A 12,500-nucleotide genomic window follows, 5' to 3' on the forward strand; every position below is an offset into this window, starting at 1 on the left:
CGTCAACACAACCGCCCAGAACATTTCTGCCACCTTCCAGCAAGACCTACGCTTCACCCTGTTGCTAAGGGAAACAATGCCATTATTTAGGCTGTTGGGAGACTTTTACACAAACTAAGCCACATCTCAGACAACCCCCCCCCCCCCCCCCACAACCCAAACTGTGGAGCACAGACGGGACCTGAGCAACACGAGGCCCCTTCTACATCCAAGCAGACACGGCAGAGGAACAGAACATTTCACCACGACGGAAAGAGAGAAGAAAGAAAGAGAGAACGAACGAAGGGAGAGACCCTCCAGGAAGATAAACTCGGCTTCGAGCGGCAAGCTTTATTTGCCATTTCCTTCCAAAATTATAGCTGCAGGACTCGGTGTAATGTTCGCTGACGTCTTTCCCTTCCTAAAAGCGATCAGCGGGCCTTGAAGTGGTTCAGCAAGTGCATGTTCCTTTACAGACGTGCAGGCACTGAAAGAGGACGCTCACTGACGGTATAATTACCAAACTCCCTTTAATTACCCCATCCCACCCACCCCCCCCCTCAAAACTAGGTAATTATGTTTGTGTAGCTTTGAAAGACACACACACACACACACACACACAGAACAGGTGTGTGTAGGCCTTGCACTTTCTTCTAACTTGGGCCAGATTTTTAATAGGTACGGGGATCAAAGACAAACTGCAATTAGATATCGGAGCTTTTAAGGTATACGGAGAACGCGCCGACCACGCCGCGCCTTAAATCTAATCTGCTCTAAAAGGAAATCTATTAGCATATTGTTATTCGCTTTTATCCCGCGTCCGTTTGAACAAGAATGTAGCGTCAGATAAAAGAGTTAACGGGATTTGAAAGACGGGGGGAAATTAGCGATAGCCTGAGCTCACCGGCCCGGGGACCAGGCCTTGACCACTTACCCCCCCGCGCTTCATTTCGTATGGAGATGAAACACTTTACTTCTAATGTATTCTTTGGTTTTCCCGGCGCAAGTAGCTGTTCTGTAGCGGAAATGAGAGCTGCTCTTTAGAACACGCCAGGGCTTTGAGTATATGGTCTTTAATCTCCCATTTCATCGTTGTCATGTTAGGCATATTTAGTCGATTGTCTCACTCTGTTCCGGTGTAAAGGACAAGGCGGGGTAATTCGGCGGCCATCTTGATGGCGACATAAAAGCCAGCGGTGGAAGAAAACCTTCAAAACCTGTTTTTAGTTTTGATGGTAAAGATGTATTTCACGCAAAAGATTTTAAAAATCCTTTCAGATTCACTTTGGGGAGAGGGAATCACAAACACGCGCACACACACACACACACACACACACACACACACGCGCACACACACGCTTGCACGCACAAGCAAAGGAGCACTCTACTCTCTACTAAAATGTTGATCAATCTCAACATTTTTATTATATGCATTTTACAAACGTAGAAATTTTACGCAAAGCTCTATTCGATCAACATTTCACCCTAAATGAAACCACACAGTCAGCCCAGTCAACATCCATGAGTGCCACGCTCCATCCCGGAGAGCCAGGTCCGTCCACAAAATGGCCTCCCGCATGGCCCCGATATGGGGGCGCAGCCTCAGTGACAGACAGGGGGGTGTGGGGGTGCCCCTCTCCGTCTCCCTGTCCTGTAAGCCCAGGAGAGCGCAAACGCCCTGCGGCTGCCCGCCTCCCTCTGCCTCTGTGGTTTCAGCATCAGTCTGTGGGATCCCCTGCATGCGTCAGACGACACTCAAACGCTGCCCACACTCCAAGACGCAGACCAGGAGGACCGACCCTGGGGGGGGGGGAGGGGGGGATTGGGTTTGATGAGGGGCGAGATTTAAGTTTACCAATCCCTGCCTACTTCAGGTGGGGGGGGGGGGGGGGGGGGGGGGGGGGCGTCACCATCACTTTCAGAATTACCTGCTTGCTTTCAGGTTTCCTTTGATCAGCCACTTTTTTGGTTGCAGGAAGACGAGAAAAGAAAAGAAAGAAGAAGCAGTGGGGTGAAAGGCATTCTGAGCGCGCTCAGTATGACTGTGCCGGCTGTTACCGTAAGTGAGAGTTTGGCCCACTTCCTGCTCGACCGAAACCAAGAGACGCTGAATTTCCACTGTCAGTTCACCTCTACCCTGGATGCACGTGGCCAACCAAACCCCCAACCCCCCCCACACACCTCTACCCTGGATGCACATGGCCCACCAAACCCCCCAATCCCCCCCCACACACCTCTACCCTGGATGCACGGGGCCCACCAAACCCCCCGCACACGGGACGCCGGGGCCCAATCAGCGCCCACGTCCTGTCCCCCATCGCACCGCAGCCTCCGAGCCAATCCGGGAGCGCAATCTGGAAATGATTCCGGAAACATCCCAGGTCAGGAGAAGGAGCGGCGCTTAGCTGGAGGTTTCGGGGGAACATCAAAGCGCCAGCAGACATAACAATGCAGACATGTTTACAGAAAAAAAAAAAGAAAAACGCTGCTTTGAACCCCCTCTCTCGCCCCACCCCACCCCACCCCACCCCACCCAACCACACAACGGCGGGCGCGGCAGCCTGTGATTGGTGGGAAGACGGAGGGGGCGGGGCCTCTGGGGACAGCAGTGAGACGGGCTGGTGTGTCCGTCATCTGAGCACAGGCTAACGGACAGCCCTCCCCCTGACCCCTGACCCCTGACCCCTGCCAGAGGTCACCGCCCTGGAGCGCCTCAGATTGGGCTGTAAATCCCATGAGCTCTGGGGACGGAGCGAGACCCTCTCGCCTCACCGGAGCTGCGTTAGCGTCCGTCACGCTGAGGCTCTCTGTCCGGCATTAACAATCAACCTTCCGTTTCTTTATTTCTGACACTTTACTTTCTTAACGTCATTTAATTTCTTGTATGTCGACTACTTCACCTGAAGCCGCCCCTGGTAGAAATAGAGTTAGACTGTATTCTATAAAAGTTATGTTTGAAATAACTTGCAGAACATCATGTAAAGTACAGAGTGTGCGAAATTAATACACGGTTTTGCCCGCAATGTATGGCATGAAACAAAAAAGTTCCCACCAAGACAGTCACAGATATACATAAACTGCTGAAATGATGATGCTATTATTTATATTCTCCAACAAATACAAGGTGGAAATATTTACTAATAATTCTGAGAAATGTGTCTGCCGCAAATGTCATGAATACCATAGAAGAACACTTCCCATTCTTTGTGGCCATCAGAACAATACGCTCATGAAACAAACACAAAACCAAAAGAATCAAAACAAACTCCCTGCCCAAGGATAGAACAACAACACCAAAACTCTCGACTCTGAGAAAAGAAAAAAAAAATCATTATACATCATGAAAGAAAACAAACCTAACCAGAGAGGCATGATAATCTTTAAAATGCAGCTAATCTTTGATGGGCACGTTGGCTTCTTGTGCTGGAGAAAGGTCAGGTCTCCACGTGCTGATATTTACTGACCTCCTTTTACGAAGGAGATAGAGCACCGCAGGGAACGTGTGACTCTGAGGTTTGCCTCTTAGAACAGCAAAACGCAAACCCTGTTCTTCCCCTTGCCGGAAACAGAGGGGGGAAAAAAACACCATAAAAAATTTCTAAAAGATCCCCTCAAATTCAGTTGTCCCTCGACTCTCGAGATAAATTTCCAATCGACGCCAAGAAAACATTAAAAACGGCAAAAAGCCAATCATAGCGAAAGTGTCGCTCTTTGGCTTCGGGTTTCCGCTTGCACATTATTTCAGAGACCTACAAATTTTGGCCAAAATGAGAAATAGCTCACCTTGTTAAGAGAGTCTAAATGCCACATTTCTGAGTTTCATTATTCATAATGAAATTAATGCAAATCAGATCTGGATTCTCTGTCAGAAGCCACAAAAATAAAAAACCCAGAAGGAAGGAGGGGAAAAAAAAAAAAAGAAAAGAAAAAAAAAAAGGTCTGAGATATGAAAGACAGGGTCTGGGCCAAGCGGGCACTTATGGAGGTGAGATGGGACAACTGGAGGGGGAGGGGGTCTCTGGGTGGGAAAAGGGGCGCGGTCATCCCAAAGTGTCTCCTCTCCTTCTCTCTCCAGGCCACTAAGAGTCTTTATTAAATGGCAGGAAGATCAAAGAGGAGAAAGAGAGAGATGGTTCTGAAGGAGTGCTGCTCTACCACACACACACACACACACACACACACACACACACACACACACACACAGAGTCAGGAACATGTTCACACACACACTCTCACACTCTCACTCACACACGCTCACACAAACACACGCTCACACACACACTCACACAAACACACACACAAACACACGCTCACACACACACTCACACACACACACACACACACACACCTACATACACACACACACACACACACACACACACACACATTAATACCCACAGAAACTCCTGTACACATCCCGTTTCACAAAGTGAATAACAGTCCATCGGTACTCACTTCCCAGTGGAAACACTGACTGTGTGAACCACAGGTCAAACTCAGCTGACCAGTCACAGCTCATCCTTCACATTCAGCTGACCAGTCACAGCTCATCTACCACACCGATTACACAAAAACATGAACCACAGTATTGAGACCAGTACTGGCTATCTATATAGATAGATCCACATGCGTTTTATTGAACCCCAAGGGGGAAATCTGTTTGATGCATACCATAGATCTAGTAGTGAACACACCATGGACCCAGTATGGATTACTCTATATCACTGAGCCTCAATATTTCCTCCAGGGCTGGGGATAAGTGGCCTAAGATCACCCATGATTACAAACAATCAGGTCTTTGAATGGCTTTCATTTACGTGTTATCTAAAGGGCAGCCACTGCTGTTTTTGCTTTGAGATAAACAAAACTCCTAGCGCTCATGTGGCCAGAGGAGGAGGAACCTGGGCAGACCTGTGTTACTCTCCCGGGCAGACACACAGCCCGGGGAGACCTGTGTTAATCTCCCGGGCAGACACACATCCTGGGGAGACCTGTGTTACTCTCCCGGGCAGACACACAGCCTGGGGAGACCTGTGTTAATCTCCCGGGCAGACACACAGCCTGGGGAGACCTGTGTTACTCTCCCGGGCAGACACACAGCCTGGGGAGACCTGTGTTAATCTCCCGGGCAGACACACAGCCTGGGGAGACCTGTGTTACTCTCCCGGGCAGACACACAGCCTGGGGAGACCTGTGTTAATCTCCCGGGCAGACACACAGCCTGGGGAGACCTGTGTTAATCTCCCGGGCAGACACACAGCCTGGGGAGACCTGTGTTACTCTCCCGGGCAGACACACAGCCCGGGGAGACCTGTGTTACTCTCCCGGGCAGACACACAGCCTGGGGAGACCTGTGTTAATCTCCCGGGCAGACACACAGCCCGGGGCGACCTGTCTGTCGGAGAGCCCTGGCTCTCTCAGAGGGTTCATCTTCGACACTCTGCGCCAGTTGTGCTCTTAACGCCGTTCTGCCAGAGATCGGGCGGCGACTAGCGGCTGCCACGGCAACCGTCGGTAGCAGGCGCATGTTCCGTCGCACACAGGAAGTACCCGATCGCTGTACCGTGAACAAAATGGCCGACTTCTGCTAACAGGAGGCTGTAGCCTTGTGGCTAAAGTACAAATGACTGGGACCCGGCAGGTCGGTGGTTCTAATCCCGGTGTAGCCACGATAGGATCCGCACAGCCGTTGGGCCCTTGAGCAAGGCCCTTAACCCTGCGTTGCTCCAGGGGAGGCTTGTCCCCTGCTTAGTCTAATCAACTGTAAGTCGCTTTGGATAAAAGCGCCAGCTAATTACCAGTAATGTGACGCTATCCTGGATTCAACACCAACTCCCAGCCTCACCCTGTACATGGCTGCTGCAGCAATGACACATTTATTTATTTATTTATTTATTTATTCATTCATTTGTTCGTTTTTTCGCAGACCTGGCTCAAATCCATAATAGTATCCTGGTCCAATGAAATACTCTCAAAGTGCAAATCCCGCCTCCTGGGCCTCTCGGTTGGTTCAAGCGCACCAGGTAAGATCAATCGAGCGTAGATTTGAATGCAAAACAATGACACATTTGATATTTCAGTGTTTGTTTGACTGGAACAACGCACACTAATCAACATTTCAGCTTGCACTCAGTGGAGTTAACCAGTGAGCTCATCTTCACCTGTAGTCCCTGAGCAGATCACGTTGCCACATCCTGAACTAAAGCCATCAAAGCTTGCGTGCCCGTACCACAACAACACAACACCTGCACAGCTAGCCGAGAAAGACGTCTTCAGGAACAAGGATGAGTCTCCTGGCAGGGCTCATGTTAGCATTGTCAGCATATAATGAACCTTCTGAATGTTACGCTATTCGTTGACCTTCTCCTTGCAGACCACACTCAGCTTCGTGGGACGAAGGGCCCTGCTTTGACATTCGCGAGGTCCTGTCATCGACCTTTACCGCAGAGGTTCTCAAACACGGACCTTATTTTCATGGAAATTGACTCGGGCCAGGGATTGCAGGCGTGCTGCCGCATGTCTACGGATTAAAAATGGATCACTCATGTTTGGCCTCCTCGTTGATCCTTCATGAAACATCTACAAGAAAACTGACCATCGCCAAGACGGTTCCAATGATCAGATCCTTTTCAACGTCCTTGGGACAGGAGCCAGAACCAAAACCAGAACCAGATCCAGGTACAACTCGGGCTGTTACCAGAAACTAATGTCAGATCCACAGCCAGAAAGAACTCTGACAATTAAGCGCTAACCATCCATCCATCCATCCATCCATCCATCCATCCATCCATCCATTATCTTAACCAGCTTATCCTGATCAGACCATCGCAGGGCCGCTAACCATGTATCAAAAATAATAATCCTGCTCCTGTTTTGTGCTGCATCACAGTTTTAGAATGTTGCATCGCTGACTTAGAATGTTGGAAAAAGACAACATTCCAAAAAACATGGTCTTCAAAGGGTTAACGGTGATTACACAGTCCAGCTATACTGACTATGTACGGCTAAGCACATTTAGTTTTAATGACTTTATTTACTGGGTGCTTATTCAGTCACAGGAAACATGGTGCGTACAGTAAGACTTTTTTATATGAGCGAAGCAGAGGAAATGGTCGTCCTTAGATTGTGCGGAGTATGACAAATGTGTCTTTTATTTGTCCTGAGGTTAAGCTGCTAAAGTATAGGGCCACGGCTTTCTGGAACCGGGCAACCAACGTTATCGTCATTGTTTACTACAGACGTCAGAAAAGAGCCGCCCTCTGTCTGTGAATGTTTAGTTCGGTTTACTGTGTTTTTCTGTCAGAACCGACCACAGACCTGAGTCACCGCACAGACAGGGAGTTCACTGGGGGAGTGACAGACAGTGGGGGAAGTCTGTACAAATACCCGTTTTACACATTTTCTTTCTCTTCTGATTCTAGCGGTCCACGAGCACATATTTCAGCGCGTTAACTAGACGATGATAAAATCATCCAACCAAAATAAATACATAAATAAATCAAATACTCAATAAAGATTAGCCAAAGGAAGATATTTTAATGATAATGGACGATTTTTACCGTAGTTTGTCAGACTATATTTTAAAGAAATTTGCCATCAGGCCTACTGTCAACCATGGAAAAGATTGGCTCACATCAGCCTCTCTATGGTGCATGAGCTGCCCTCATTGGCCCAGACCGCCTGGACCGGGTGTCAGCGGTGAAAGACAAGGCCGTGTATTCACACAGAAGCACCAACACTTGAGCCAGAACACCAACACAACACTTAACCCCGAATTCCACAAGTACTCCCTCCACTGCTCAATGAAACATGGGAAAGCACTTAACCCTTTAAGGTGTGAGGTCACAATCACGTCGGTAGAATGTCCTCAACTGAACATTCTAATGCTGATGTCACAGCCGCTACTGGTGACCAAAAGCAGTGGAGCTCTAGAACACTGACATAGAATAAAAAATAAAAATAAAAAAAAGAGAAGAACATTCCAGAAAAACTGCTCTCCAAAGGGTTAAAGGTGAAAGAGGTTACCCTTTGACCCTTTGAAGCTCCTGAGGGAGGGGCAAGGTTTTCAGGCCCTCGGTGTATTTGTGGATACTCATGCAAGTCGTTTCAACTTTTCGTTGCTCACTCATCTGATGGTAATTATGCTCTAAAACCCCCCCCCCCACACACACACACTCTGTTGTATGAGGTTTATGTGATGGTGACCTCATACAGCAGGCCAGACACCTGCCAATCACAGGCACACCTTTACCTGGTCAAGTGTTCAGGTATCAGGTGCCCCTCTCCCTGGGGAAAAGGAGTGGGCTGAAGGGTCTATCTGCCCCCGCCCCCACCCCCCCAAGGACACAGAAACTGCCCCAGACAGGAGAATGCTGCTGTCACTTAAATAATCTGCTCAGTGTTATTATCTTATTATGACACTGTTACAGTTAAATCAGTAAAAACACAATAAGTCAAAGCACTGCTGACCATTTTCCATGAAAGTAAACGTGTGTGTGTGTGTGTGTGTGTGTGTCTGAGTCTGTGTGTGTGTGAGTGTGTGTGTCTGAGTCTCTGTGTGTGTGTGTGTGTGTGTGTGTCTGAGTCTGTGTGTGTGTGTGTTTCTGAGTCTGTGTGTGTGTGTGTGTGTGTCTGAGTCTGTGTGTGTGTGTGTGTGTGTGTGAGTCTGTGTGTGTGTGTGTGTGTGTGAGTCTGTGTGTGTGTGTCTGTGTGTTTCTGAGTCTGTGAGTCTGTGAGTCTGTGTGTGTGTGTGTGTTTCTGAGTCTGTGAGTCTGTGTGTGTGTGTGTGTGTGTGTCTGAGTCTGTGTGTGTGTGTGTGTGTGTGTGTGTGTGTGTGTGTGTGTGAGTCTGTGTGTGTGTGTGTGTGCGTGTGTGTGTGTGAGTCTGTGTGTGTGTGTGTGTGTGTCTGAGTCTGTGTGTGTGTGTGTGTGTGTGTGTGTTTCTGGGTCTGTGAGTCTGTGTGTGTGTGTGTGTGTGTCTGAGTCTGTGTGTGTGTGTGTGTGTGTGAGTCTGTGTGTGTGTGTGTGTGTGTCTGAGTCTGTGTGTGTGTGTGAGTCTGTGTGTGTGTGTGTGTGCGCGTGCCTAACATACATATTTACTGAAGAGAGTGCAGGTCCATGTGATGAAAGTAAAGTGTGAACATAGTTCATGCAGCAGGGAGAAGTGCACTGCTTTCATGTGATAATTTATTCTGTTTGATTAATTTGCCCCTCTGGCTGGGGCGATACCGGCAGAGATGCCCCCGACACGCGAGGACTGCCCCCCTGCTGAGCCCCCCACACCCCGCCCAATCAGGGGCCGGCCATGCCGTTCCCATGGTTACGGCTGTCCGGGAGGGGGGCGTTAGGGCACGGGGGGGCCTGCGCTGGAATCCGCGCCGTGCGGGAAACGTATCCACGGCAACGGCCAACGCTTCTGTGCAGTGGTGTGACACGTCTGGCAGTGGGACGCCCCCCCCGAACGCACGCGAGCGCAGGGTAACCCCCCCCGCCCCCCCCCTGCCCCCCCCTGCCCCCCCCCGGCCCCATGTTTACACAGCGAAAGGCAAAGTCGATCAAACAACTCCTAAATCTAACAGGAAGAGAAAAAAAAAGCTCCTGGCCAATGTCAAATGAGGACTAGCCTCAGCTCATTTACATCCCTCAAAGTGGCCCGGTGGCCATTTTGTAACTGATGGAGTCGCCGCAAGGGTACGTTTGTGATACAAAACGCGACGGCGTATGCATCTGCAGCGTATTAACCAAGACACAATTGATTGAAACTACAAGTAAACAATACATTATTTAACAGGATTCAACTCAAGGGAGAAGGTGTGAAATAGCTCAGATGGAATACCATGAGCATTTGGTGAGCGCTGAAAAGGCTTATGGAGCTAAGAAGGATTCAGAAGCACATAGCCCCGTTCACCCTGCTAACACACGGATGCTGCTGGGGTTTGTAGTTTAGGTGACTGTCACTGATGCTGCTGGGGTTTGTAGTTTAGGTGACTGTCACTGATGCTGCTGGGGTTTGTAGTTTATGTGACTGTCACTGATGCTGCTGGGGTTTGTAGTTTAGGTGACTGTCACTGATGCTGCTGGGGTTTGTAGTTTAGGTGACTGTCACTGATGCTGCTGGGGTTTGTAGTTTAGGTGACTGTCACTGATGCTGCTGGGGTTTGTAGTTTAGGTGACTGTCACTGATGCTGCTGGGGTTTGTAGTTTAGGTGACTGTCACTGATGCTGCTGGGGTTTGTAGTTTAGGTGACTGTCACTGATGCTGCTGGGGTTTGTAGTTTAGAGGATGGTCACTGACGCTGCTGGGGTTTGTAGTTTAGAGGATGGTCACTGACGCTGCTGGGGTTTGTAGTTTAGATGACTGTCACTGACAGTGCTGGGGTTTGTATTTTAGGCTCATTGTGGGGTGACAGGCCTTTATGGAGGTCTGACAGTCACTGACGTAGGCAGGGTTTGTAGTTTAGGCTGATTCTGAGCAGAGATGACTTTACAGACATCTGATTGTCACGAAACAGAGAGTTCTGCCGCAAGGGAGAATCATTCCCTGAGCAATAAGCGTGTCATCATAAATGAGTCTTACAGAAACAGACCTCAGGACAGGCTATGAAGCCACCAACCATTCCAATTTACCCCAACCCCCTCCGCCCTAACCACCCCGCCACCCGCTACCCCCCCACCCCCCCACCACCCCGCCCGGCTCCAATACGGCAGGGCTGGAAGCTCAGGTGTGAGGAAGCGATATCACTGACATGGCGTGTGTGCGTGTTGGTAAACCGTATGAAAGTGGGGTCCTGAAATGGGGTGCGTGCGTGTTGGTAAACCGTACGCCTGGAGGGCGCGGTGGCTCATGCTGTTCTCGTTCGCTCTGTCGTTGGGTTTCGGTAAAGAAAAGCAGCTGACGGTCTTTAAATGAGCGATGCGTTCGCAGAGCGGTTCTGACGAGTTGCTTCACGCGACGGTGGGGATTTCTCATTCCTTGGCCGCTGTCCGGGATCGTGTGGGGGACCCTTTAATATCCACGCGTCACCGACTTCACAAACACTTACTGTAACACGCGTTACCCCGCTGAGGATCTTAACCGCCACAGAAAAAACCTTGAGTATTAACGGGGGTCTTGCAGACCTCAGCAGTGACCATGCCTGCACGATGGCTGTCATTGCCACATTGTGTTGCCATAGCAGCGCGGGGTAGTACACACGATTTGAACCAGGACACACCCTCTGACCGCAAACACATGCGATTGATCGCTCCCCTACAACGACTGGAGCAAGTCCCAAATCACAACAAGCTGGAGCAGAGATTACATTACATTAATGGCATTTGGCAGACGCTCTTACCCAGAGCGACGTACAGTTGATTAGACTAAGCAGGAGACAATCCTCCCCTGGAGCAATGCAGGGTTAAGGGCCTTGCTCAAGGGCCCGACGGCTGTGCGGGTCTTATTGTGGCTACACAAAAATCTGTTGATTGGCATTTCAATTCTAATTTTAATTTCACCGCAGATGGAAAGAAAAAAAAGGGAAATATCAGCTCTGAGCCCCCAGATAGCACAAGGTGAATGGGAGGAAATCTCTGGAGGAATCCGGCTATAGAGGGGGAGCCCATCCTCCACTGGCCTGCACTGTGGACAGTAAAGGTAGAGAGATACAGAAATGTAAAAAGAAAGCTATCAATCAAGTCCAATGGGTGGAGTTGGTAACGGCTGAAGTATTAAACTACCAGGCACAGAACACTGCCCCCGGTGTGGGTCTGTAGCAGCACAGGTTACAAGCTCACATGAACACTTATTTTGAATAAACATCGCTGCTGAAAGACAGCCAGTGTTGTTCTCACCTTCACCTAAACCCCCCCTCCAGCCACAACAGCAGCCCCCGAAAGCCCACTGTCACGTTTCTGTCCTTTTTTTGACGCCGCTGAAAGCTAAACTTTCCCGGAAGCTTGAATAAAAGAAGAGGTATTGCTCCACATATGCATGACATAACACTGTCATACACAGGACATAACACCATCATACACATGACATAGCAGCTGTCACAAGATGGCACAACAGATGACGTCAAATGATATAAAACTGTCACGCTTTTATCAGTAAATGTTACGACAGATGTTACGGCTGTAAAATGTACAGATAAAAGTATGAAAGTATTATGCCATTTTATGCATAATAAAATGCATTAAAAAGCATTGAATGACTTTGCAATTACAATGAAAGAAATATTAGGATGAGCCAATCAGGAGTGTTTCTTCCTCAGATATGAGGATACAGTGTATTAACTGTATACAGTAGAAATTACCTAAAAGGTCCCTTTTTTTTTAAAGGTTAACAAGTAAACAAGAACCTCGTCAGGCCAAGACCAAATCAAAACGGATAACTAGCAGTCAACTGGCCCGGAAGGTGTGATCTGTGATTTGTTATCAGCTTGGCTTCTACCTGCCGAATCCACGCGATCAAAACGACGATGTGCTATGCACAACAAAAGGCATCTGCCTGAACGGCGGTTTTAGTCTTAACGTCTCAAGTACCTC

General features: G+C 49.0%; 1 protein-coding gene across 3 annotated transcripts in view; it reads right to left on the minus strand.

Moving 5' to 3' along the window:
• tcf7 (transcription factor 7) overlaps positions 1–12,500 on the minus strand; it is a 61,111-nt gene that overhangs the window by 22,177 nt on the left and 26,434 nt on the right. The gene's annotated exons all lie outside the window — the stretch shown is intronic.

This window comes from Conger conger, chromosome 7 (genome assembly GCF_963514075.1).
Source record: "Conger conger chromosome 7, fConCon1.1, whole genome shotgun sequence".
Taxonomy (NCBI): domain Eukaryota; kingdom Metazoa; phylum Chordata; class Actinopteri; order Anguilliformes; family Congridae; genus Conger; species Conger conger.